The sequence below is a fragment of the Leptonychotes weddellii genome, chromosome 16, assembly GCF_054177405.1.
Source record: "Leptonychotes weddellii isolate Sample4059 chromosome 16, ASM5417740v2, whole genome shotgun sequence".
Taxonomy (NCBI): Eukaryota; Metazoa; Chordata; class Mammalia; order Carnivora; family Phocidae; genus Leptonychotes; species Leptonychotes weddellii.
In genome coordinates, this window is record NC_138384.1 from 17,976,782 (window position 1) to 18,003,232 (window position 26,451).

Sequence of the window (26,451 nt, forward strand, 5' to 3'; positions counted from 1 at the left end):
ACCCAAGTCACAAATTGAGCACCAGCCCTCCACTAAGACCAGGCAGGGTTGGGAGCTTTCTGTGGGAAATAACTTACTTTCTCCTTTTATTTAAAATTTATTTATTTTTTCTGGTTCTAGAAGTAAACGTGTCCCTCGTAAAAAGAAAGAGTTAGGAAATTACCTAAGAGCATGAGGCAGAAAGTGAAAATTGTCCTGATTCTCAGGAACCAGAGAGAACACCTATTCACAGCATAGGCTGAGAAGATCTAGTTATCATAATAAAAGTGATCAAAGCAGGATAATAACAATAACAATGCCACAAGGAAGCATTAATAGCAGCAGAAACCAAGGCTTTTCCTAAACATTTTACATATTTTTATCTCATTTAATTCTCCCAATGACGCTGCTTAGCTCCATTTTATAGATGAGGGGAGCTCAGACATCATGGGCTCTGGTCACCCAGCAGTTTGTGCTCTTAATCACCGTGTCAAATTTAATACGGACTTTTGAGCCTATCCTTTCAAAAAACATCATGCCCTATGCATTTTACCTTATAAAATAAACATTGGTAAACAAGGTGCTCACAGGCTCTTGGACTCTGTAATTGGCAGTGTGAATGGGGGTGCACTTGGCTTACACACTACACAGACTCTGCTCTATTCTGATGAATGCTTGCACCAATGATGTACTTAAGTGATCCTCTTTTGGAATTTAGATTCTTTTTGGATTTTGGTAGTATTATCAAAATCTTGCAGTGACTATCTTTGTGCCTAAAGCTTTGTCTGCACCTGGTCATTTCCGTAGGAAAGAGTCCTAGATGTATAGTGATTGGCTCCAAGTTTTTAGTGCTTTAAAGGCTCTGTCAGGTTGGGCTCCTACCAGCCAGGCAGGTGAATGTTGTAGAGACTTAGCGAGGTTGCAGATGAAGGCATCCAACGGTTGAAGTCTCTGGTCAGGACGTGGGGTCCCAGACTCCCTACACATTGCCTTTAGCTCTCCCAAGGGAAGAAGCCCTTCCCTCTCCTTCTGCACTTCCTGGGCAGGCCCCACCCAGTGGGCAACAGATGATTTCACCATCTGCCATGTACATTTCAGGCCCGTGTACCCCGCGTTTATAGAATCCAGCTTTGTGGTTTTACCTGTAGGTGGTTGGAGGTGAGTTCATCAGACCTGCACTTCATTTGATGGCTTGAAGATTTTTTTTCACAGTCATGTACTTAAAAAACCCCTTTTGAATTTTTAAAAACAACATTTTCATGTGGTAAAAGCTAAAAATGTAATTTTCAGTAAGAAATGACATTAAATCAGTACGTTAACAACATTGGACTTAAAAACCATTTTAAATAAAATTGTAAATAATATTTATGATATGGAAACAGGCAAATTTTGACCTTTCTCCAATTAATAAGTGACAAATGATGCTTCATGAAGTATGAAAAACCATGATTTTTTGGCATGTAGATTAAAAACTGACATTTGACATCATGTTTGGATTTGGGACCAAATGTATATTTAATGGGATCCAAAATGTGACCAAATATTACAGCAGCAGAAACAGACGTACATTGCTTTCACGACCTGACATTCAGCATGTCTGAAATTTTACTTAAAATTAAAACTGTTCTTTTAGAAGTAAATGTAGTGTTTTGCTTCCAAATGACCTGAGAGAGAGGGTTTCAGGTCACTTTGTGAGCCAGTCCCCACTAATAACACGTCATGGGTCATAGATGTTTTCCATTTATAATAAAGTGTCAGTCGGACAGAACAGTTACTCTTTTCTCTTTAGAAAGTGACTTGAAGCTGTGGGGGCATCTTGATGTGCTCCTTTAGAATTTTGTGCAGACGAATGAGATTTCTAGGTCTGGGTGAGATCGTATGCAGAGGAATTTGCAGGATCATCATCACTTTAAGCTCCCTGTGTATGTATGTCCATATCCCATGGTGAAAGGACCCAGTGTTTGAGCTTTGAGCCCCGCGGCCAGCTGACCCCCGCCAACCTCTGCGTAGGCTCCCTTGGCCAGCCCTGGAAAGCTCTTGAACCATTCTGCTTTAAAGAAAAGGAAAACATTACACGGATAATTCTGTTTATTATTTTTAAACAATAGAATGGAAACAGGCAGTTTATCGTTAAAACGACAGGAAACCCTGGAATGCGTTTGTGAACCCTGGGGGACTTTGAACCCCTGATTGTAACATGGTCATTTGGACAAATGCTCCCTCCAGCCTTTCGCTGGGCACTTTTGCTTCACTTTGGACACAGGATGCTGTGGATGGAGGCCTGATTTATCTCAAGGTCCCTGTTTAGAAACTTCCCTGAAATGGGAGGTAGCAGGGATTTGGGGGTCTAGCATGGGATTGGGTGGGGGTCAGGAACCTCAGTCTCACTCTCTACCTCAGTTCCTTGTCTGCACAACAAATGTGTAGAACTATATGACCTTGAATCATGGTCCAGGATTTGGATTCTTCCTCAAGCACAGATTCCCTTTTTTGCCTATTCCATGGCAGAATAATTTTAGGCAGTGATCAGTTTCCTTGAAAAAAAAAAAAAAATCCCCTGGAGTCACTTCTATTGGGGTAGCACTGTTTGCTTGGAGAAGGGTTGAGAGAGATGCCGGGCCACCATCTCCACTCTCATTCTCCCTGATGAACAATGAGCTTCTTTGGGGCTGTGATTTTAGGGGCATCAAGAGTTCCAGAAAATTCCCTTTACTTTCCCTCCAGTTTGATGGACTTTCCTTTCTTTCCATGGGGAGGAGTGGGAGACAGGGAGAGAGCTTTGCGTCTTTTCAGGAGGGATGAGTTGATGGATGGAGCAAGAATCAAGATGCAACGCAGATTCTGGGCTCTGCTTCCTTGGGAACCAGAGATGGGCCAGTCCCCTGGGGTGAAGGATTTGTCCTGGAATCTTCCAGACTTGGAGGGAAAACCTGGCCACCTTATCCATTGGATTCACACCTGCAACTCCAGTTCTGGCCTCTAGAGGGTGTGGGATCCAAACTCCAGGCCCCTGGACCAGAATCCTGCAGATTTGTGGGGAGTTCTGGAATTCTGGAATATTTGTGCAGAAGAGGGCCCCAGGAGCCAGACCTAGGTCCATTGCCTGAGTTCACAACTGGGGAGATTGAAGCCCAGAGAAGGGAACTCACCCAAGGTCACATAGAGACTTAGAGGCAGAGCCAGGGATGGAGCCCAAGTCCGCAGGTCCCTGGTTCAGGTCTTTTGCAAACCCTCAGTGACAGGGAGACGTGGCCCTGGGGAGGAGGTCTCTTCCAACCTGTCTACCACATTCCTCAGCCACCTTGTTTATTATGAAATGTTCTAGCCTTTGAGTCATTCCAACTAACTAAGTAAATTCCCTTGCGGTGGGAACTCCCAAGGCTAAGACACAGGCTCTTAGGCCTGCAGGAAATGTAGGAGGTCTTTCAGCCCAAACTCTCTTGACTGTGAAAAACCTGGGAAGCCCGGGGGGGTGCAAGGCCTTCTGCTACAGGTGGATTCTGCCTGGGCGGGGACTGGTTCGAGGATGGCTCCCCAGATGGCACTGGAGCGTGAATCAAGAGATGAGAAGAGAACGGCATTTGGGGCAGAGGCAGGGGCAGTTTTGTGCAAGTGGGTGGTAGGGTGCCGGGTGGGGGAGGGAACAGATTCGAGAAGGTGGCCGTGGCATGGTGGGCACTGCACCCCATACCGAAGACAGGGTGCTTTTTCTTATAGGCCATCAGGAGCCACAGAACAGCAGGGCTTAGAAAGACAACGCCCTCTGTGCCTGCCCACAAAAAAATGTCTCTGCTGGCATTTGGAAAGCCACTGGTTAACAGCTCGAGCCCTGCCCCACCCCCCCAAACTTCTCCACGACACGGTGTGCCATAATTCTCCCTAATAAAATAATATGAAGCTCAATTATGCTCCTGTTCCCATGTTCCTGGACTTCATTAAGCACAGAGGGATTAAAAACTTGTATAAATTAATCAATGTACCATAATCCTAAAAATTAGAAGATGAGCCCTTGAGGAAGTAATGTAATACAGGCTTTTTAATTAGGAGGGCCCCCGAGATTCATTGCTCTCCCCTGCAAGTCTTGTGTTTATGAATTGCTTTATCATTTGAAGGGGAAGGCCCCGAAGACTCCCGGCCTATTGTAAGGACGTGCTAAACTCTGTACTAATTCCCCGGGCTCATACCCTCCCCAGAGCCAGAGCAGAATGAGAGAGCTGGCCTTGCTTTTCTTTCTTCCTCTTCTCCCTGAACAAGAGCTAGCTTTTAAAAGGAAACTCGGAAAAGGGACTCAGAGGGGAAATGAAGCTACTTCTATCCTCTTACTGGGCCTGTGGGATTAAGAACGTAGACTTTGGAGACACATAGATCTGGGTTTGAATCCTGACTCTGAGGCTTACCAGCTCTGTGACTGTGGGCAGGTCACCTGCCCTCTATTTCTTCCTCCGTCCTAGGTCTTCCTGAAAAATGCCTCCTGACCACAGATGAGACCTGCTTGCAGATCTGGAAGCATCCCCAGCTGTCTCTCCGTTCCTCCTTTCCGATATGGGGCAAACAGCATCTTCCCTAACTATGGGCCAGTCTACCCGGGCTCAACTTCATGTTCCTGCCTGTCTGGGCTTCATAATCCTTTTCTTTCTAGACCCTCTTGCTTCTTAACTTACTCTCTTCTTCTTAACTGCTCCTTCCATCCTAATAGAACAGAATCATAAACCTTCCTTGGCCCCACTTTCCCCTCCAGCTCCTACCTCTTGCCTCTCCTCATCTTTGTAGCTTCCATGGCCTCCCCTACTCACAGCTCAGTCTGCCAGAACTTGGCCATGCCCCCAACATGACCCTGACATTCTTCTCATTAAGATCTCCAGTGAGTCTATCTTACTTGACCTCTTGGCACTGATGGACTCAGATGACCCCCCTCAGAACCCTCTCTGGTTTCCTCTTGGCTTTTGGGACACTCCTCAGATTCTTTACTTCCCCTTTTATTGCATGAGTGTTGGTGTTTTATCTGTATTCCCCCCAGGGATGCTCACCTACCTCAGAGACTCTCTACCAGCTATGCTTATGACTTCCACAGGCCTCTCTGGCTCAGTCCTCTTTGCCCTGCTCCAGACCCCAAATTCTAAAGGCTCACTGGTCATTCTAGTGTGACATCCTGTAGGCCCTTTGGACTCAGTGTGTCCATGACAAGACCCAATCTCTCCCCTCCCAAGAGTGCTCCTTCTTTAGATGAATAATTGCACCAATATCCACCCAATGATGTAGACTCCTGCCTCTCCTCCCCAGGGGCAAGGACTGGGTATTTGGTCTCTACCATAGGCCCCCCTCCAGGCCTAGCACAGAACCTGGGGTACAGCAGAACTTTGGTAAGTGGATTTCATAGATGGATGGATGACTCCCTCTACTTCCTTCCCCATGAGGACTTGTCGGCTCAGTTAATGAATGAGAACATGTTTGCTTGGCGACCATCTTTTCTAATGGTGTCAGCCAGGATTGAGGCTGACACTGACCCTGATTCAGGTCATAGCTCCTCAGGACTCCTGTTTGGGCAAGAGTCCACATTTCCAAGCAGGAACCCTCCATTCCAAGACTTGTTTCTGTAGTCTCTGACTTAACAAAGGGTCTCTAGACTAGGACCCAAAAGGGCCACATCACCAGTGCGTGGAGGAAAAGGAGGCTCCTGCCTGCACGGAGAAGGGCAGAATCCAGCCTATGCTGCCCTGGGTGGGCAGGGACAGGTTCTTTGGTGACTGAGGGCAGGGCCTCTCCTGTCTTGCATCCACCTTGGCCCCATTCCTCCACGTGGAGGGGAGTGGCTTCCCCAGAGTCAGAGGCCTGGTGTGGCAGTGCGGTTCCTCCCTCCATCAGTCTGTCCTGGGGAAGCACGCCTTCTATTTTCTGAGAAGTCACTCGTACCTGCAAGCGAGGCTGCACCCCTCCCGGTTCTTTGCTGCTGTCTATTTTTATCCTGGCTCATTTACCCCATGTGTTTTGGAAAACACGGATATATACACACACAACAACAGTGCTGCCAAAATTCTCACCTCCTCTCTCTTGCAGGATTTTCCCTTGAAGGCTGGTGCTCTTGGAGAGCCAGTGCCTGCCTTGGACGGGGCTTCGGAGCCTGGAGCCAGGGCCTGGGGCTCGGCGCTGGGCAGTCTCTTCAGCACTGGGCTCACCACAGCACCGTAGGAAGCTCTATCTGCTGGCATCCTGTGTGGCGCGCCCCTCTCTGTCTCTGGGGGGGTCTAGCCCCAGCTCTCTTGTCTGCAGGAGCCTGAGCTGGAGAGTCAGACCCTCCACCCCCCGAAGGAGACATGAGTCCCCTCAAGCCCATCATTGAGTCCCTTCACCAAACCATCAGCAGTGTGCCCTGAGCCTGGCCACTGCCTCCAACCAGGTGCCGAGGGTGGGGGTGGGGCCCTGGATCAGGAGCCCAGAGTGGTCAAGTCCACTCACCCCTGCAAATGAACCCCGCCTGCCTTCCGCAACAACCCCACTGCCACAGAGTCTTGCTTCCATTGACACTTGGTGGCTCTCCGTAACTTTCCAGATGGTCCTAGTTCTGTCTTGTGGGCCCTCAGGGACAGAGGACAGGGGGCCGTCCCCGTTCTTTCCCAAACCAGGACCCGCTCCACGAATTGTAAAGGCACATTCCTGAAATGCAGAGAGCTGGAGCTCAGGAACCGCCCAGGGACATGCGGGGGAGAACACACAAATCGATGCCCTACAGTACTAACTCCCCTGCCACCGCTCTGCACATGTGCGTGCACACGGACGCACACGCACGCACACACGAGGCTAGATGCGTCTCCAAGCTTGCATGGCCCTTGCCCCTCAGGAGAGCTGGGCCACCACTGCCGAGCGGCTCTGTTCACTTCCAAATAGCCACATGAGCGTCAATCAGCCTGTGGGGTCTAGTCTGGGGTTTGGAACAGCCTGCCCGGCCTGGCCCGATGGCTCAGCCTTCATAAAGTCTTTTTTGAGATTAAAGAATAAATGACAGTGTCATTATATAACCCTAATGCCCAAGGAACAGAAAGAGCCAGAAACAGCTTGTTGTTTTGCTTTGAAAGTCTCAAAGAGTGGTCTCCAGACTTTAAGATAGTGGAATCCAGTTTTGAAACAAAAATCTCCCGCAGACACACTCACGTATGCAAATGTGTAAAATGCAGACAAGTGAGGTGACCCGTGGCATGGAAGGGGATTGGGGGCTGTCAGTTCTGCCCAGCCACACTCCCCTCCCTGCTGCGTGTCTGGGTGGCGGGCACTTTAGGAAATCTTCAGAGCAGCGTTTGAAAACCACTGACCTAAGGGAACAACGCCCGTGTGCTTTCCCCAGGGGCCTACCTCGGGGCCCTGTGTTCTGAACCCCATGCACTTTTCAGTAACACAGCAGTTGATGAAGTGACCTGAGGCCCCTGTCTCTGGTGGAAAGAGAAGAGGAGGCCTGGCCCTGCATCCCTGAGTGGTCCTCTGTCATGTCCTGTGCCCCTGGTGCCCGAGGGAGCAGGGCTGGCAGATGCTCACTCACACAGAAACACGGAGGCTACATTGAGCACCTGCTCACAAGGGGGATCTGACCCCTGGGCGAATCCCACGACCCCAGTGCCCTACCACCCGCTTTTGCTCTCCAGGTCAGGCTCGGACCTGTTTCCTTGCTGGGGACAGCCACCACCACCTGGGGTGATTGCCGAAAGCCCAGTTTGTCTTAGAAGTTGTGCAGCCATAGAGTAGGCTTCCTGCCATTTTCCCCAAATCTTTGAGGATACTCCCTAGAATCTTGGTGTTGGCCTGTCAGAGAGACTCGCCGTGGATCCTGCACGTGCTCCACGGTCCCTTCCTTAGTGAGCCGGTATCTTCTGTAGGCTTTGAGTGAAATGTGGAAGAGTGAGCCCTGGGAGGGGTGGTCTCACAGTGTCAGGAGGAAGGGTCTCTCAGATGACTGCAGCAGCATGAGAGATTAGCTTTGGATGTCTCGCCAAAGTTGATCCAAGAAGCCTCTTCAGCCACTGCGGTATGTCCTGGCCTGTGGCAACCCCAGGTGCTTGCAGGGGTGGGGTCGGTTTATTGCTGCGACGGACTTCTAATTTTCTGATGCCAAGCCTCAGAATTTTCCTCCTGGTATGAATTTGTCATTTTAGGGGCCCCTGGAAAGCACCCAGGCTTCACCTAAAATCTCAGCAGAGGTTATTTCTAGGGAATTTCTCCATATCCTGGATCAGTAAGTCAGAGATACACCTGAACTCTGTGGACCCTCCATGCCAACGTGGAATGTGTTCTAACACACCATGGGAGTGTGGCTTCTCCCTACGTCTTGTTGATAAATCAGGGAGTACATGTGGCCGAGAGGTGAAGCCTTGATTTATGGGACAGGAGGGAGGGAGAAGTGTTAGAGAAACTTGAACTCCAGATTTCTAGTACTTCTTTATGCAGGGGGTCCTGAACGGGTTACCTTGGTCCAGTAAAATCAAGGAGTGGGGATGTGTCCCCAGTTCCAGGGTGCTAAGAAGCCACAGGAGATGGCCAGGCCAGCAGAGGGATCCTCTGAGGGTGACCATGGGCTTATGGAGCCTGCATGTGCTTCCCTCTCCCATCACTCCCATTATGCCCTTGAACCTTGTCAGGGGAGGTGGGTTGCTATGCTGACGGAAGGGGACTTAATCTGGGAGAAAACCTGGGGGTGGGGTTTGACATAATGCAACCATTGCCCCAGTTCCTTTTAGAGCTGGGCATCAGGCAGCACCTCGCAGATCCCTGTTTGACAGGTGGGCAGCAGAAACTCGGAGGCTACCCTCAAAGCTGCTGAAAGGCAGACATATCTTTGTTTCATGACATTACTCTCATGATCTCAGGGACTGTAGATGCGGGAGTGGAGCCCCTATCATGGTGACATCGGGCCCTGGCCTCAAAGTCTTGGAGGAGGCCCAGTGTGTGGAAGGGTTCTTTTGCTGAGAACAGAGGCAGCTGGAGGTGGCCTACTCTGTCCAGTGGGCACCCCCCTCCGCCTACTCCTTGCTTTCTGAGGGGCAAAGGGAATCTCCTCCAAGGGCTAAACTTCTCTCCTTATATTCAGATAACCTTTCTGCCAACACTGCAGAGATCTGGGCCTTCACCAACACCCATGCTCTTGGTAGGCAGGTGTCAGGGGCGCCCTTGGGCATCTCCTTGATGCTGACAAGCCACATCAGCAGTGAGGGGGATATTGGTTCCTATGAAATGTTGACAAGAGTGAAAGCAGCAGAGCTCATCTTCTTCCTTATCCACAAGCTCCTATGCCCTTCCTTTTCAAGTACAGATATTTATCATCTGAAGGCATCTATCCTTCCACCCTCCCCCTCCCTGCTCCACCTCCCTCCTTTCCCTCCCTCTCTCCCTCCCTCCCTTCCCACCTTCCTTTCTTCCACTCTCCCCAGATTTGCTGAGCACTTACTAAGGGCAAGACTCCCTGACAAATCTCAGGGACACATCAATGAGTCAGTTGAGTAAGTCTTGGGCGCTGTAGGAAGGAGTCTACAGCCTTGAGCGGAGGCGGTAAAAGCCAATCTCATAAATGGTGTCGAGTCCTGTAGAGGAGGCTGTGTGGCATGAGAATGCAAAGGAGGGGCCAGGTAACTGCGTCTGGGGGAGGAAAGACAGCTTCTCAGAGGAGGTGACCCCTGAGCTGCATCTTGATGGGAGAGATTTTCAAGCAGAGAGGGGGTGCTGGGCAGAGGGTCTGGAATGTGCAAAGGGGGAGATCAGACTGGATGGATGGGACCATTTACTGTGTTCCTCACCAAGGCTGGCTGTGGTGACAGAAATCAGGGCATCCTCATCATCCTCCCACGCTGGTGCAGCTCTAACAGGCCTCCAGGAGCCCTGTCTCCGCTGTGGGTCCCCCTCCATCCAGGAGTCCCCCAAGCCCTGCATTTCAGGCCTGGCAAGTGGCTGACTTGCACATCACTAGTTCGGGGCTTGTTTTCAAGGTCTGGAGCTGAACTGAGTCCTGGAGCTTGTAGGGAACGATGCTGAGTCGGGGCAAACCTTCTCAAACAAGGATCGGGCAACTGGGGTATGGCATTATTAATCTCAAGCAAGTATAATGTTAAAAAGAACTTGGGGAGTGGGGCGGAAGGCTTCCAGATTTTTCTCTAAGTTTTTTATCTCTCCAGGAGCTGCTATTGCCTTAGGGTGGGTGGGATCTTCCTTCCTAGCTAATCTTAGAGCCTCCTGAGAAAGCAGGCCTCAGCCCTTGCAGACAGAAGCCCCGGAGCAGAGGTCAAGGTGGAGAAGGCAAGCAGAGCAAGCCTGTTGGACGTCATGTGTGGGTCGAATTCAGGATTTCTGAGCTTTGTTTCAGGCACCAAGAAGTCTGGTGATGGCCAAACGGAGTGTCAAAAGATGAGATAAGAATGGTTAGAATCAGAGGCAAGATGACCTCTGATGAGGTTTCCAGCAACTTCTCTCCCCCTCCTCTCCGCTTTCAATCCTGAAGGTGGGTGCTCACAGTATTGGGTTGGGAGGCCGACGAGCCCAGTGGGAAGCACTTGAGAAGCCATAATGTTGGTGCTTCTGTTTTCCAAAGATGTCTTCCTCAGGGTCGGGTTTGCCCCAAGGAATTAGTTACCTGACTCCTACCGTGTGGTCACACCACTGCATCCAGGTCCACATCCTCTTAGGGCCCCGGGATGGGGCTGAACAGGGCATGCGTGGGGCCCGCTTACTGTCACTCTCCACCACCCATATCACTGGGTGTCCAATCTGTGATGATGCTTGTACGAAACGTCCTTCCCACTGTGGCCTCCTGCTTCTGCCCAGGAGTGCTCCCACTGTCTGCTGTAAGAACTCGCCATTCTGGAGCACTGAGCTCGTCTGCCCTACCATGCGGGTGCACAAGCTATTCCGTCCGTCCCCTCACTGCCCGCTGGTGTGCCACAGACCTGTGCACCCCAGCTCAGGCGCCGACTCCATGGGAAGTCTCTGTCTCCCTCCTGGGCCGCCCTCCACCAGCCCGAGTGGTGCTGTGTGCTTCTGCTGCTGGGGCTTGTGTTCTAGGAAGACAGGAACGACGTCCTGGCACCCAGCCCGTGCGCACAGGATGGAGACTGAGTGGGAGGATGGATACATGGCGTGTGGCTGAGGGCTGGACTCCGGGCCTATTCTTACCGTGCAGGCTTTGGGGTATTTCTTTCCTGGAGAGCAGGCAGGCTTTTCCTGTGGCTCCTCGAGGTGGCCCACTAGGCCATTCTTGGACTTGGGGACCTAAAGCCCTGTTTTCAGCTTTCATCTTGGTTTCCATTTTCCCTAGAAACAAGAGCGCTAATATGTAAGCCCCATTTCTGCTGTTTGCGTGGCTGGGGTGGAGGCGCATGACTTGGATTCCACCTTCTGAAACTAAATGTGGTGGTCCCACAAGGGAGGACCTGGGATGGGGCTGTACCCCCAGTATCTCAGGCTTGTGTTGGCCAAGGACAAACCCTGGAGCATACCCCAAGAGTGGATGTGGGTGGCCCAGGAGGGGGAGGTGCTCCTCTATGTCCCTGCAGGCCGCTGCTCCGGGAACAATGAAGGGCATGTAGCAGGTGCAAGAGTGTCCCCTCCACCACCCCCCATTCACGTCCACCCAGAAATTCAGAATGTGACCTTATTTGGAAATAGGATCTTTGCAAATATAATTAGTTAAGGATCTTAAGATGAGGCCGTTCTGGATTTAGGGTGGGTGCTAACCCCAATTACTGCCCGTCTAAGACCAAGAGAGGACCCACAGAAACCCAAGCCAAAGGACCCCAAGGCTTGCCAGGAGCCTCCAGAAGCTAGGAAGAGGCATGAAAGGGGTCCTCCCACAGAGTCCCTAAAAAGAACCAATCCTGTAGACACGTTGATTTTGGGTGTCTGGCCTCAGAAGTGTAAGAGAATATGTTTCTGTTTTAAGCTACCAGGACTGTGGTAATTTGTTACAGCAACCACAGGATACTCGTACAGTGTGTGTGGGGTCTCTGGCCTCGCTTCTCCTCCTCCCTGTGGTCCCAAAGCTTCCCCACACAGCATCTTCTCGGGTATGTACATGCTACAAAAAGCTCACGTCTCACAGCTGAAAACAAATGTCGCACGGACTGTGACATGTATGGGTGTTCGAGGGACTTGGGACACTCAACTCACGGCATCATGTGCTCTCCTCACCGAATCTGCCGATAGATCATTGCCTCTGTTCTCTGCCTCCCAGTGTGCGGTATTTTCCTTCTTTAACGTTAGATCCAGTAGGGGTTGCAAAGAAACAAACACTAGGCTATGGGCAAAACTAGGTGTCCAGAAATATCCCTGATTTAGCAGCCTGGACTCGGGCAGGTCTGGGGGCACCAGGGTTGTTTTGGGCTGTGACCACCTTTCCGGTGGCTTCTCAGCTCTAGGCAAACAGATGAGCCTTGTGTCAGCCAGCTTTCAGTGTGTAACAAGCCACCCCAAAACCTGGTGCCTGAAGCAACAACATTTACTAAGCTCATGATTCTGCAGTCAGCACTGTGGGGCCCTCGGGCACTTCTGGTCTTGGCTGGGTGCACGTACTTGTCTGCAGCCTGCCGCCAGGTTGGCTTGAGGTAGACTGAGCTACGGCGGCCTCATTAGGGGTGATGGTTGGACAGCTGTGGCTCAGGGTCACAGGGGCGACTGAGACCCACGTCTCCGGTGAAGGGAGGCTGTCAAATGCCAATGGCAGGGTTCCAAAGCAGAAGCCACAAGCCTTTTGAGGCCTGAGTTTGACACATCACTTCCTGGCATTCTTTTGACCAGAGTGAGGCACAAAAGCAGCCCAGAATCAGGGATGGGGAAACAGACACTGTCTCAAGATGAGAGGAGCTGCCAAGTCACATTGCAATGCACATAGTCACAGGAGAGGCAGAGAACCGGGGCCATCTTTGCTGACTGTCTCCCCTCAGCCAGCCCTTTCCTTGGTCAGGCTGGAGAAGTTCCCTGCGCTCTTTGCTGTCCTCTCTGTCCGGGAGGAGTCTTCTGGCGAGAGGTGAAGGCAGAACCCAGGTTTCAGTACTTACGCATTCAGGGTGGACCTGTAATACATCATTCCAGAAACATTTTGTTCATCAAACATTTATTCTAACACCCAGTGTAAGGCCCGGCTAGAGACCCCCCCCCCCCCCGGCCCCCGGAGGGAGGCTGGAGATTTTAGTTAAGCGCTTGGACTTTGGAGTCAGACAGGTCTGGCTTTGAATGTCTGCTCTAACAGGCTGTGGGCTTCCGGGCGAGTCACTGTCCTTTCTTGAGCCTGCTTTATTATCAATAAAATGGGGACAATAATGTCTGTCTTACCGGGAAGCTGTGAGGCCTGAATCAGATACCAAAGGTAAAGTGCTTAGTGCAGCACCTGGCCCACAATGGAAGCCACTAAATGGTAGCTATTATTATTAATAATAAATGTAGGCTGAGGGGTTGCCTAGATGAATGAGCATCTGGGCAACTTTCAGCCAAACGTGCATAGTGAATGTTCCCTCCCCATCCCGGTCCCAATAAAATATACAAAGGGTCTAAGAAAACCCATTAAGTGTGGCTAACTTTCCTAACAAGAAACCTCACAGCCACAGCCCCTTCGCGACCTGGGCATGGGGATGAATTAGTAACACCCCACTCCACTTCGGGGCTCCCGCAAGCCGCAGACCTCACTGCGCTCACAAACTCCTCCATCGCCTCGCCACGTGCGCACGGAGGCGCACCTGCACCAGTGGCTGCCCAGAGGCATTTTCCCCTCGGTTGCCCGGACGATTCCGTCTCCACACCTGCAAACGGCCTTCTCTTTTGCCTCCTCTCCAAATCAAAGCGCGCCTTTGCTCTCCACGCCGCCTGCCTCCGCAGCGGAGTCGGTGGGGAGGGCGAGGAGAAAGCCCAGCGATTAGATGCGCACGGCCCCTCGCCGAGGCTGGATCTGTTTTTAGCTCTGCCTCTCCCGCAGGCGGGCCTGGCCTTGGGGTCTGGGCCCAGCCTGGTAAATTAGTAACAGCGGAAGACTGTCAGTGCCCGATAGCTCCGGGAGACGGGGGCAAGCGCTCCCTCCGCGCGCGCCGCGGAGTTGGAGGCTGGCGTACTTTTTCCTTTATTCTGTTGTAAATCACAGTTTCCCCTTTAAACGTGCCATTGCCTTTGTCCGGACGCTCTTTGTCAAATCACCCAGTGTAATTAAGAACAACAATAAACTCCCCCTCCATATATTTTTAGTGGAAAATAAAAACACATTTCTAATCCGGAACTGCACACAGCGGGAGGATTGGGAGGACGTGGCTGATGGAAGGTTTTGGGGGAGGTGGAGGAAACCTGAAGCTTCCAGGAGGAGAGAAAAAGCTTCCAGGTTTTCTTAAATGACACTTAGAAGTTGCGGCCACTCCCAGGAGCCAGGGACGTGCAGGCGTTGGGGTAGTTGGTGTGCAGCGGCTTAGTTGCAAGAGTCAGTTTCTGGAGGCGAATGGGCTCCAGGCTGATACAATCTGTTGGCGAGAATGACTCTGGACTTGGATCTAACAGACTATAAAAGAGAGGCTCAGAGACTTGTTTTCCGGCCTTGCAGGAGCCGGGGTGGTTTTAAATGAAGGGCAGATGTAGCCTGAGGCCTCAATCTGCCTCCCCCAGCCCTGCTGTAACCTTATTAAAGGATAAAAAGAAAGGCAGGACTTTTACCGTAAGAACCAGCATGGCCAGGTGGCTTCCCAGAGCCCAGAGGGGTTCCAGGAACACATGTGCAGAAGGTGGGCTCTCATCCTTCCGCAAGGGGGCGCCTGGGAGAGAGGGAAGGAGGCGGGACCCTGGGCAGGTGCAGGAGGCCCTGATCTGATAGGCGGGGGCGGGGAGGAGGGGCAGAAGGGGGCTCCCAGCTGGTGCTGCGTCTTAGGTCTTTGGCAGGTCAGCCCACTGCCAGGCCAACCCTCAGCCCACAACTCTGGCTGTCCACGCGGCACGCTCTATGACTCCGTGTGGAAGGGCACTGAAGTGGGGGCCCAGACTTCCCAACACAGCACAGCACCTGGCACCTGGGAGGGGCCGTGCGGGGAGGGAGAGGCCAGAGAGGCCTTCCTTCAGGTATGCACGGTGGTGAGTGGGGGACATGTTCTTTCCCCACTGGGTTCAAGTCTTCCAGCACTCTATTCCCTCCCCTACCTGGTCTCATGGCTCTAGTCTCTCCGGGGGCAGTCTCTTTTCCAGAAGGCAGCCAGGGTGGCGGGTGTAATCACAGATCTGAGCATGCCACTCTGTCTCTCTCGAATCCCTCCTGTGGCTCCCAGTTACTTCTGGGAAAGAGTTCAAACTCCGCAGGTGTTCCACACACCTTCTGCAGTCCCTCTCGTGCTTTCTGCCCCCCCCCCCGCCCCCGGAGTCTGGTGTACACAGCTTGGGGTGTCCCTGAATGGACCCTGGGCTGCGCTGCATGTTTGCATGTTGTTACAGCCGCGGCCAATGCCCTGGCCCCATTCCCTCCATTCACCCCCAGGCACCCACCTCTGTGATGGACAATTCCGTATCTCAGATGGCTTCAGACTTCAGGAACGTGCCGGTCTCTGCCTGAGGACTTTCTCTGGTCTCAGGAAGACTCTGTGCCTGCTTACCAAGCGGGATAGCCATGGGGTGGGGGCAGGGGGGAGTGGTGGGGATGCCTCAGGAGCCACCTGCAACCAATGAATGAGGAGCCGGAATTGGAGACTAAATACCCAGCTTCCAAGGGCTTCCAGGGGACAACTGTGAGGTGTGCTCCTTAGGGTCTCTCAGAGGGCTCCCAGGGGGATTGTGTCCCCGTTGTCTTTACAGTGCCCCCATTTGTTCCTAAATGCATGCATTCCTCTTCTCCCCCCCCCCCCCCCGTTGTTTTGGACTGAATGGTTGTGTCTCCTCATATTCTTATGTTGAAACTCTTAACTCCCTCTGTGATGGGATTAGGAGGTGGGGCCTTTAGGAGGTGATTAGGCCATGAGGGTGGCGCCCTCATGATGGGATCAGTGCCCTCTTAAGAGTTTTGAAGGAGTTTGCTTCCCTTTTCTGTCCTCAGCAGGTGAGGACACAAGGAGAAGTCCGCAGTCTGTAACCTGGAGAACTGACCAGGCTCAAGCTGATCTCTTCTGGGCCTCCTGGACTGTGAGAACTCAATTCCTGTTGTTTATGAGCCACTCAGTCTATGCTATTTTGTGATAGCAGCCTGTCTTACTTCCCCAGTCCCTCACCAGCTTCCTGGGATCACCCGCCACCCCCCAATATTCCTTCACACCCAAATTCTCATCTCAGGGTGTGCTCTGGGGGGGCCTGAACTATGACACATCTGCTCTTCTTTCTGCCTGGAATTCAAACTTCTCCTACTTGGTCATCAGCTCAGGCGTTCCTGGGTCGCCTTCCCTGAACATAGCTGCCTGGCTCCGTGCTCCCAGGGCGTCTGGCTCTGTGCTCTGGCTGACTCGCTGGCTGGCATCATCTGTCACCTTGTGTCTGTGGCCCGGGGAATGGGTCCCCTCAGCATCAGGGGTGGGTCCCTCAGTATCCAGTGGCTGGCACAGCACCCGGCACATGGTAGGGTTCAACAGATATGTGTTTAGGGTGCCACCATGATGGAACACTTGAAAGTGCTGGCGTTTTGGGCTTAGAAACAGCAGTAAATTGTGTTTTCTAGGTTTTACAGATTTTTCCTCCCTTGGCCAAAACACCTAAAAGAATCTCTTGAATAATATCTTGTATTTGCACAGTGTGAGGGCTTCGCAAAGCACTCTTGTGTCGGGCTGAGTCTCACCCAAACTTTGTAATGAGCAGACAGCACTGCCCCATTTTACAGATAAGGTCACTGAAGCAAGCTGGCAGGCCCAAGACAATAACCATAAAGGTGGGGATTGTAGTACAGAGAAGTTAGGTAAATGGTCCAGAGGCACACAGCCCAGAGCCATCAGGAGAGAGTCAACCAGACCCAGGCTTATCTTTCTGTAGAATCCGAGTTCTCTCCCCTGACCCTCTACCTGGAGTGGGGGCCTATCAGGCTGCTGTCAGGCTCTGCATGCGGGGGGAGGGGAGGGGCCTGAAAGGATGAAAGGATGAAAAGCCTTTCTCCGCTTGGCAAACGTCTGACCTTTTGCCAAGGTCAAAAGTCCCCTCCCCTCTGCGCTTCCTCCTCACAAAGATCCTGTAAGCTGGAGAGTGCGGTTCCCCTTTTCAGAAGAGGAGACCCAGGTTCTCAGAGGTTCCAGGGACAGATCCAAGCTCTGGCCCTAGGTCAGAGTGACTCTTTCTCTACAGCCAGCCTATTTCTTTTTCCTATATATATATATATATATTTTAAAGATTTTATTTATTTATTTGAGAGAGAGAGAGTGAGAGAGAGAGCGCAAGAGGGGGTAGGGTCAGAGGGAGAAGCAGACTCCCTGCCGAGCAGGGAGCCCGATGTGGGACTCGATCCCGGGACTCCGGGATCATGACCTGAGCCGAAGGCAGTCGCTTAACCAACTGAGCCACCCAGGCACCCTCCTTTTTCCTATATTTTATGCCCCAGAGCAGACAGCACAGGGGGAGGAGGATTTCAGGAATGTATTTTTAATGGCAGACGCTGATCATAAACCTTGGGTGTTTGTGTCTGCAGGACTCAGGGTTTCCAGCCGAGATGCAAATGGTGGGCTGGACCACTAGAGCTAAGGCAGTTGCTGGCCGGACCCCAGGAATATTTCCACCTCAGATGACCAGGGCTTTGTTAACGGGGAGGGAGGAGGAAGAGGAGGAGGAAAAGGAGGAGGGAGGAAAAGAGGTGACCGAGGGGGGATGGCTTCCCTTCTCTTGCCAGCCCACACCAGACCAGCCCCTCTGGGTTTTCTAGAACCCATTCCACAGATCTTCTTTCTTCTAAGGGTGGGAGGGAGATCACATAGAGGAGGTCAGACGTTTGCCAAGTGGAGAAAGGCTTTTTATCCTTTCAAGCTCAGATGGCCTTGGTGGTTCCCTTTTCCCCTTCCCCACACCCCACCGGCTGCCGAGGCATCAATCTACCTCTTCAATAGAATCTGTCCCTTGGCTTCTTTCCATGTCACTCGCCTGGACAAGCGGAGGAGCCTCCTTGCTGTCTCTCTGCATCTCCTCCTGTCCCAAACCGTCTCTCCCACACTGGCCCCGGAGTGACCCCTTCCCAAATGCAAACCTGACCAAGTCACCCTCCTGCTTCAAGCCCTTTGTGGTTTCCTATAATAATAGTGTACATTTATAAACTGTCATGTGCTGGGAAGCCAGCTGGATTATAGTATTTGCTGATTGCCATGGTGTAAAGACTCCTACTATTTCAGGCTGTAATGTCCTGGCTGGCAACACTGTTGAATAGTTAACAATGGCTCTCCTTAAGTGGCAGGAGCGACTCTTAACACATCCGGGGGTAGCCCTGATGGGGCGCCTGGCACTGCTTGAGGACTTTTGCCTTTGTCTGTGTCCTCCCCCCCGCCCGGTGTGCTCTCTCCTCTTACCTCTATTTATCCAAATCTTCCCCGTTCCCCAGTCTCACTTGTGCCAGAATGCCTCCCTGGACGGACCCCCACTGCTCCAATAGTGGGAAGTTCTATCCACACTGATTTGCTCTCTCTTCATAGCGGGCTCCACAACCCTTCCATGGTGAGAACGGTCCGTTGCAGGGGCTCAGACGCCATTTGTGAATTCTAGGTGTTGTTAACCCTTGTCAGGAATCAGGCCGTGCCAGTGAGTATTGCTTGAGCACTGGCGATGTGGTGTGTCTCAGTGCAAGAGCTCGTGCGGGGGAAATGGACGTGCCAGCCCTGAGCCCTGCCCTTGATCGTCGTGAGCATCGGGAGGTAGAAACTACAGGTCAGCCACTGTGGCACTTTGTGTTGTTTATCTCCTGCCTGAACCCGAGTCTCTTTCCAGTTATGCTTTCCTCATCATTGCAGTGGATGGAGGCCATTAATCCTTGTTAGCGGATGAGATGCCCATTAATGGGAAACCAAAAAAGGGATTTTTCAAGGTCAGGATGTGCCCTTTCAATGAAGAATTCAGTTCTATAAAGAAGGAAAGGAAGAATCACGGCTGTTTTTCCTGCCCAGTATCCAGATGGGTAGGCTGTCCCCCAAATCCTGCTTGGAACCTGTCATCCCCATCCCAAAACTTCACCACTTCCTGCTTCTCTCTATGGAAAGACTGAGTTTGGTGTTAGAGAACCCTTAACATGAAAAGAAAAATGAAATCTGTGTTTTCTCCTAAATAATTGGCAAAATCTAAAAAATTAATAAAACCCAGTGCTGTCAAGGCTGCTACAAAATGACATTCCTGTCTACTATCCATGGGAGAGTACATTGGCCCAAACTTCTTTTTTTTTTTTTTTTTAATTTTTTTTATTAGAGAGAGAGTACAAGCAGGGGGAGCAGCAGAGGGAGAAGGAGAAGCAGGCTCCCCACTGAGCAGGGAGCCCGATGTGGGGTTCGATCCTAGGACCCCAGGATCATGACCCGAGCCGAAGGCAGACGCTTAACCATCTGAGCCACCCAGGCGCCCCGGCCCAAACTTCTTTTTGGAAAGTCCTTTGGCATTGTCTGGATAGATTAAACATTTACATTTGAGGAATCTGTAAAATTTATGTAAATACTAACATGAGTGCATTGAAGATGTGGGTTTTTTTTTTTTTTTTTTTTTGTAAAAGCAAAAAATTGGAAATAACCATTCTTCAGTAGGGGGCTGGTTGCATCAAAGGCAATATACTTATAAAATACAACAAAATATCCCATTTTAAAAAAGGGCAGTGGCTCTCTAGGTGATGATTTGGGTGATGGTCCATGATGTGTTGGTGAGGGAGGGTTAAAGCAGGTTGTGGAGTGTTGGTGATGACCCACCTGAGCAGGGACCAGGCCTCTTGTTCACAGCTGTCCCCAGCACCTGGGACAGAACCTGGCCCCAGGAAGTGCTCTGTAAATGTGCCTTCTAATACTATTGTCAGCAGGCTGTAAAGAAATGATGAACGAATCCTCCTTTGGAAAATCCTACATAGAGGCATAGAGAACATTTGGAAGGAACCTCATGGAAATGTTAACGGAGCTTATGCCTGTTTGGGGTAGAAGTGGCAGAAAGGGATGAGACACCCAGTGGTATCTTGTATATCTCTGTATTGTTTGAATTTGTTATGGTTTAAATTATTTGTGTGATCGGAATAAAACCCAAAAGAACTGGAAAAAGTATCCCTTCACACTGACTGGCCTATAAGCACACTCTCGTATGTGCTGTTAATACTCCCAACACACACACTCTGGCCTTTGTGGGCCTGGGGGCTCGTCCAGCTTCTGTTGATTCCTGCCTGGCACCCTGTGGATAACAGGGGCTCTTCTGTCATGAGGTGGAAGAGACAGTCACAGGCACTGAGGAGGACAGTGCGCTCCGTGCTATGCCCCGCGCGTAGAAGTGGCTCATAACCATGAGCTGCCTTCCGCCACCCCGTGGAGTTTCACTCACTGACTCTCCCACTTACCTTTTTTCCGCCCCAGGGCCTTTGCTTGAGTTCATCAGAGAATAGTTAGCTCCTCAGACAAGGCCAGGGGTGAAACCCTCCTGCCCCGCTCCGTTATTTTGTGGAAACCAGGGCTCAGGAGGTTAAGTGACTTGCCCAAAGTCACAGGGCTTCCAAGTGGCGGAGATGGCATCTGCACGGAACTCCAAAGGTCCTCATGCTTTCCTTGCCCTGGGCTGCCCGGTGGGGACATGATGTTTGCCTTCTCTGGAGGACTCCTGGAGGCACAGTTGCCTTTTGCTAAGAGGAAGGAGTCTTGGGTGGGAGCTTCATGATCTGTCAGAGCCCACCCTGTCCAGGGCCCCCTCCCTCTGGCCCTGAGAAAGGAAGGGGCTGGCCTGGAGAAGCATGCCCGCATTTATGGGGACTCAGGGACTTCCACCCCGAGCTGGTTCTCTCCGGCCACACACCCCCCTGGGCCAGCGCCCCCACAGAGAGGTCTTTGTTGGTCATCACAAGCCCGAGAGCCAGCAGATCTGGATTCACAGTCCTGCTCTCTTTAGTTGTGGGCTTTGAATTACTCAGGTGCAAAATGGGGTGGGGGAGATCTGCCTGTGAGAGGCATGAGAATTCGGTGAGCCAGCAGTCACGTACCTGCCCCTTGTGGGGCCTGGCACACCGCGGCAAGCTGATTGGGTGATCGGCACATCCGAACCGGTTTGATTCAACAAAGGTGCTTTCCTCCTGGGTCTTGAGACCACCTGCTGCACATGCCAGGGCTCCGTGGCTTGGGCCGTAAGACAAGAAAGCAGTGTTTCCAACTACTGTCTCAAAGTTAGCATAGTTGTCTTTTGACTCTTCTGCGTGTCCCTACATATATGTGGGAGCAGGGGTAGTGGAGAGATTGACAGCCTGGTCTTAGCACCTTAGGGTCCTGGTCCTGGGTTGAAATCCCGGATCTACCCCGTACCAGCTGACCTGGGGCAAGTCCCTTGAACTCCTGAGGCTCCATTTCTTTACCTGTAAATTCAGGCTGATAGTAACATCTGCCTTGTGGTCAATATTAAATAAAGGATATAGAGCCCTTAGCCCAGTGCCTGGTATATGATAAATACCAATAAATGCCTGTGTCTTTTAATGTTTTATCATTGTCATTGTTTCTACTCTTATGGCGTGGTAGTCCTTCATGCTGTTCACCAAATATTTGCTGTTTGCTGCTGGGCAAATGGTGGAACTGTACTTCTGACCCCTTAAAATTAGGCATGGCCTCTGACTTGCTTGGGGCCAATGAAATATAAGGAAAAATGAGTGTATCACCCTGGGCAGAAGTTTTAGGGGCCAGAGGACGATTTGCTACCTTCGCTTCTCCTGCCATGGGAACAGTGATGAGCAGAAACGCTGCCCTGAACATAATAGTGCAGGTGACAGTCCGTTTGTGGGGACAAGCCACTGAGTGGGGCGTCCACCTGGCTTCTCTTGGATGAGACACATGGGCCGGCCCTGGCATGGCAACACCGCGGGTGATCACTGGCTTGCTTTGTCACGTGGAGTGGGAGAAGACAGGGCAGAGGAGTCCTGCCGTCCCTCCCACAGGAAGATTTTGTCCAATGGAATGACAAAAGCAAGCAGGCCCTGCGCCCTCCTCCCTCCGACTGGAAGGATGGGGATGTGTGGGAGGCCACACGGCACGGGGACCAGACTGCAACTTTGCCTCGCCTCTTTGGAACGGGTTGGTCCTCTGCCTGCATGGCCCCCCTCTATTTCTCTGCAAAGAGTGGGCTGTTTGTGTGTCTTGCAGTGTGGACTTCCAAGTGACTTCCGAGGGTCAGTGCTCATGAGGATTTAGATGGTTGAAAACCCACGTCCTCCTGGGCCAGCGGATGTGTGACTCACGCTCATTTCTTATAAGGTATAGATGACAGAGTTATTCAACCCCATACAATTTCCGTGGAGGTGAGCAACAAGATATAAATGCCAAAAATCCGAGAGATGGAGCCTCAGTGTCAAAAGGGACCCTGAAAAGAGGAGATTGGAGGCTGAGACGGGCCATACGTCAATCTTCCTCTGGGGATGATGCCTTCCCTGACACATTTTGGGGCCTCTAAATAAAAGGGGGTGTGTGTAAGCCATTTGCAAATAACAAAGCTCTATACAAGTGTGAGGGGTTTGAATTAATATTGAGTCTGATGTGGTCCACTTGGAGGTTATCCCTGATTGTGTCTACGTGTCCCCATGAGAGCTTACTGAGGTATTCCATGGGATGACTTGATCAGAGAATGGAATTGGCTTCTGTCAGGGGGCCTGGGAAGCTCTTCATGCACATTTCCTTGGAAGAGAGGGGGCTGTTGCTTCCATCCATCGTGGGTTCTCCACCAAGAGCCAGCCCCCACGTTCCCGTCCTGAGGAAGGAGGGGAACTGTATCCTGCTTGAAGAAATGCTAACCATCTGGCCCATACGGCCATGTGCCAGAGGACTGGCTTCAGTGTTGAAACAGCAGAGATCCAGAGGGAGGCTGGGTAGATGTGTTTTAATCTCCAGGAGGGGAAGAAGTGCAAATGGTTGGATACCAGAGAACCTCGGGGTGTCCCTTGAGAATCGGGAAAGTCTTCTTATTTTTAAAATATCACTGACTTTTATGATTTCTGAGCCCAGATGTCCCTAATTGAGCTTCTTGATTATTTTTTCCTTGAGCTTTTTAATTTTTGAAAATAAAATTGTTATGGTCTCGGCTTCAAAGATGACCTGATTAGCTACCAACCACAAGCTTCCTGGCAGGGTAGGGCTGGCTTTCTCCCTTCGTGTTCAGAGCTCTCGGGAGCAGTGGGTGTGCTAGCTTTTCTCTCCCGGAAGACAGCAAGGCAGCAAGCTTGACTTAGGGGTGCAAACCACAGAAGCCAGTTACTGGGGGCGCCTGGGTGGCTCAGTTGGTTAAGTGACTGCCTTCGGCTCAGGTCATGATCCTGGAGTCCCGGGATCGAGTCCCACATCGGGCTCCCTGCTCAGCAGGGAGTCTGCTTCTCCCTCTCATGCTCTCTGTCTCTCATTCTCTCTCTCTCAAATAAATAAAAATTAAAAAAAAAAAAAGCCAGTTACTGTCGTGCAGAACTTTAATAGAGGCCTACTTAGAGTTAGGCATGGTGCTAGGCAACGGGGGCGCAAAGTTATTGTTGTGGATGATCACCAGAGAGATGGGGAAGGAGGCAAATACACAGTTGATTGCATGGGAGTGTTGAGCTTATGTCCCTGAACCTGCTTGGGGTGTGGCCGGCAAAGGAGAGGGGTTTGAGCAGATCGATTAAAACAGTTTGGAGTCCTGAGGAGTAAAAAGGGCTCATGGACATTTCAGCAGAGGGGGTTTGAAGTGTGGTTTGAAGGCGGAGAGGCCTGAACTTGGTAAGAGGTTCCAGTGTGTAGAGCAGATACTGGTGGCCAAGGGGTGTGTGTGAGGCTGGAAAAGGCCTGAAACCCCAGGGACGAGGCTGACAGGGTCAAGTATGGGTTTTGGAAAGATCTTCTGTTTGAACACCCCTTGTGATGGGAAGCTCACTACCTCCAATTCCACCTTCAGCTCTGACCCATAAAAAAGTCCTTTCTGAGAGCAAGCCGGTGCCTGCTGTTGGCCTTGGAGGTTCCTGAAAGACAACCCTATGCCATGCTTAGTCCTTTCATCCTTGTTTTTGTCCTTGAGAGCAATGGACATTTAGTTTGAGGGCGAGCATGATGACTTCCTTTACCATGACCATTCCAAAGCTTTGGCCACAATCTCTGGAACTTTCTGTCAGTGACCCAGGTTGGCCTCCTATGGGGAACATGTCTGAATTCATCTCTGCAGTTTGCCTAGTGGCTGAAGGCTTGGGGTTTGGGGTCCGTAGTCCTGGATGTCGAATCCCATTTCGGCCACTTTGTAGTTTCCTGACCTTGAACAGGTGTTTTCTCCACATTCGGCTCCCCAGCTGGCCACCGGGGGTTACCACAGATGCAGATTACACACCCTCTCCCTCCCCGCTGGTTAAGAGGCCTCTCTCTTCCCAGGCAGTTGAGATGGAGTTTTGGAAGATCCTTGAGCAGGGCTGTCATTGTGAAGACTCCAGACCCCTGGGCCCCTTTTTAACCACTTTACTCTCCTAGGAACCAGTTCACTATTCTCTGATGACAACGGGCTGCTCCTGTTTCTGTACAGGTACCCGGCAGGCCCCGTTCTGTTTCTTTTGGTTTAGGATACGTGTGCAATATGCATTTGGTAGGCTGCGTGGGTCCATTTTTAGGTGAAATATTTTGACAGTGCATTCCCAGTCTTGCTTCTCTCACCTATCTTTAGGAGGTCCCAGGATTTGCTTGCCCTGAGGCCTTGGCTCTGTGAGCCTGTAAATCCGGAGTTCCCCGGGGGTCAGACTGGCTGGCTACAGGCCTGACCAGGAATGTGGGGCTACCCAGCATCAAAGAAGGCCGGCTCCCTGGTTGTTACCCAGCTCACATGCCTTCTGTCATGAACTGGGTGATAGGGGCCCAGAGAGCAGGGTGGGAAGACTTGTCTAAAGTCACAGGGCAAATTGGTGGCAGAGGTGGGTGGACATCACCCCTTCCTCGCTCCATTTCCTGCTCTCAGCTGGGACCCTGAGGGCCTGTGAAGGAGCCTGAGTGTTGCTGGCGTTGTTCACTGGGACCACACTCATTCATTCTGCAGGCCTGCCTATCTTCCCATAGGTGCCCAACTCCTGTTGCTGGACCACTTCAAACCTAGCCTTATTCATACCCAGCCTGCCTGATACCCAGAACTCAATCGATAGGCATCTCCTAAACTCCTCCTGCCCAGCTCCTGGCTGAGGGTGAGGTTGTGCGCTGGGAACACTCAGGAATCCCCCCAAAGAGCAGTGGATTCCAGCAGCTGAGGATGTGGGGAACCAGAGTTACAACTTCCTCCCCAGCCTCCACTTGCTGCCTGGCCCCACCACGGGGCTTGAGAGCATGAGTGTGTGAGTCAGTTTCATGATTTTCTGAAGACTGAACGGATGTCTAGTGTAACATAACAAATGATCACAAACTCAGTAGTTGAAATAATTCAAATTTATTTTCAGTTCTGGAAGTCAGAAGTTCAAAGAGAGTCTTAGGGGGCTAAAATCAAAGTGTTGGCTAGTTCCTTCTAGAGGCTCCAGGAAAGTCCATTTCCTTGCCTTTGGTGCTTCTAGAGGCCACTGTATTCTTTGGCTTGTGGGTGCTTTCTTCATCTTAAAGACAGAGACTTGGCATCTTCTTTCTCTGAATCTGCTTCTGTTGTCAGATGGCCTTCTTTTCTGTTGCAAATCTCTCTCTGCTTCTCTCTCTAAGGACATTTAGAATTCACCAGATAGTCCAGGATAATCTCTACCTCGAGACCCTTAACATAATCACATCTGTAAAATCCCCTTTGCCATACCGTTCACGGGTCCCTGAGAGTAGGCCGTGGGCATCTTTGGAGATCATTAGTCTACCCCGGTCAGTTAATGCCATGCCCATTTGACAGACTTGGAACTTGAGGTCTGGAAAGTTTGAGTAGTACAGGAAATAGAGGTCTGACACCTTCTCCCTAATCCTAGAATTGGGGTTTTGAGGTCCTTCTGGGACCTGTGGGCTGGTCTTTAAGAGTAAGTAATCTGATACTTTCTCACATTGGTTGGTCATTTCTGGGGGTGGGGGTCACTTCATTGTTCCTTTGAAATTTTGGAAGAATTCTCCCTGTTTTCCTTATCAGGAAGCTGGAATGAGTAATGCTCACCCACTGACCTTGCTGGGTTTTCAGGAAGATTGCAATAATGAGAATGAAAGGCTCTAGTGCACTTCTCAGATGATCAGTTAATACAACTCTTCCTTCCTCCCTTCCTCCCTTTCTCCTTCCCTTCCTCCCTCTCTCCCTCCCTGCCTCCCTCCCTCTCTTCCTTCCTTTCTTCCTCCCTCCCTCCCTTCCTTCCTTTCTCCCTTCCTTCTTCCTACCTCCCTTCCTCTCCCCCGCCATCTGTCTGTGGAAGACATAGCTGGGCCTCTCCCCAGATCCCCTTTCTGAGGAGGAGGT

The 26,451-nt window shown here is 51.3% G+C and overlaps 2 long non-coding RNA genes across 2 annotated transcripts in view; one reads left to right on the forward strand and one right to left on the reverse strand.

Moving 5' to 3' along the window:
- Positions 1-9,389: 9,389 nt before the first annotated feature.
- On the reverse strand, positions 9,390-13,897 carry LOC145717543 (uncharacterized). Its single transcript, XR_014140834.1, has 3 exons — positions 13,740-13,897; positions 12,115-13,016; positions 9,390-11,259 (listed from the first exon to the last, which is right to left on the reverse strand). It is a non-coding gene; the product is annotated as an uncharacterized LOC145717543 (long non-coding RNA).
- A 141-nt stretch (positions 13,898-14,038) lies between these two features.
- The window catches only part of LOC145717544 (uncharacterized), a 289,508-nt gene continuing 277,095 nt past the window's right edge, over positions 14,039-26,451 (forward strand). The window contains exons 1-2 of the long non-coding RNA XR_014140835.1: positions 14,039-14,699; positions 15,995-16,077. This is a non-coding gene — a long non-coding RNA (uncharacterized LOC145717544). The remainder of the gene's footprint in view (positions 14,700-15,994; positions 16,078-26,451) is intronic.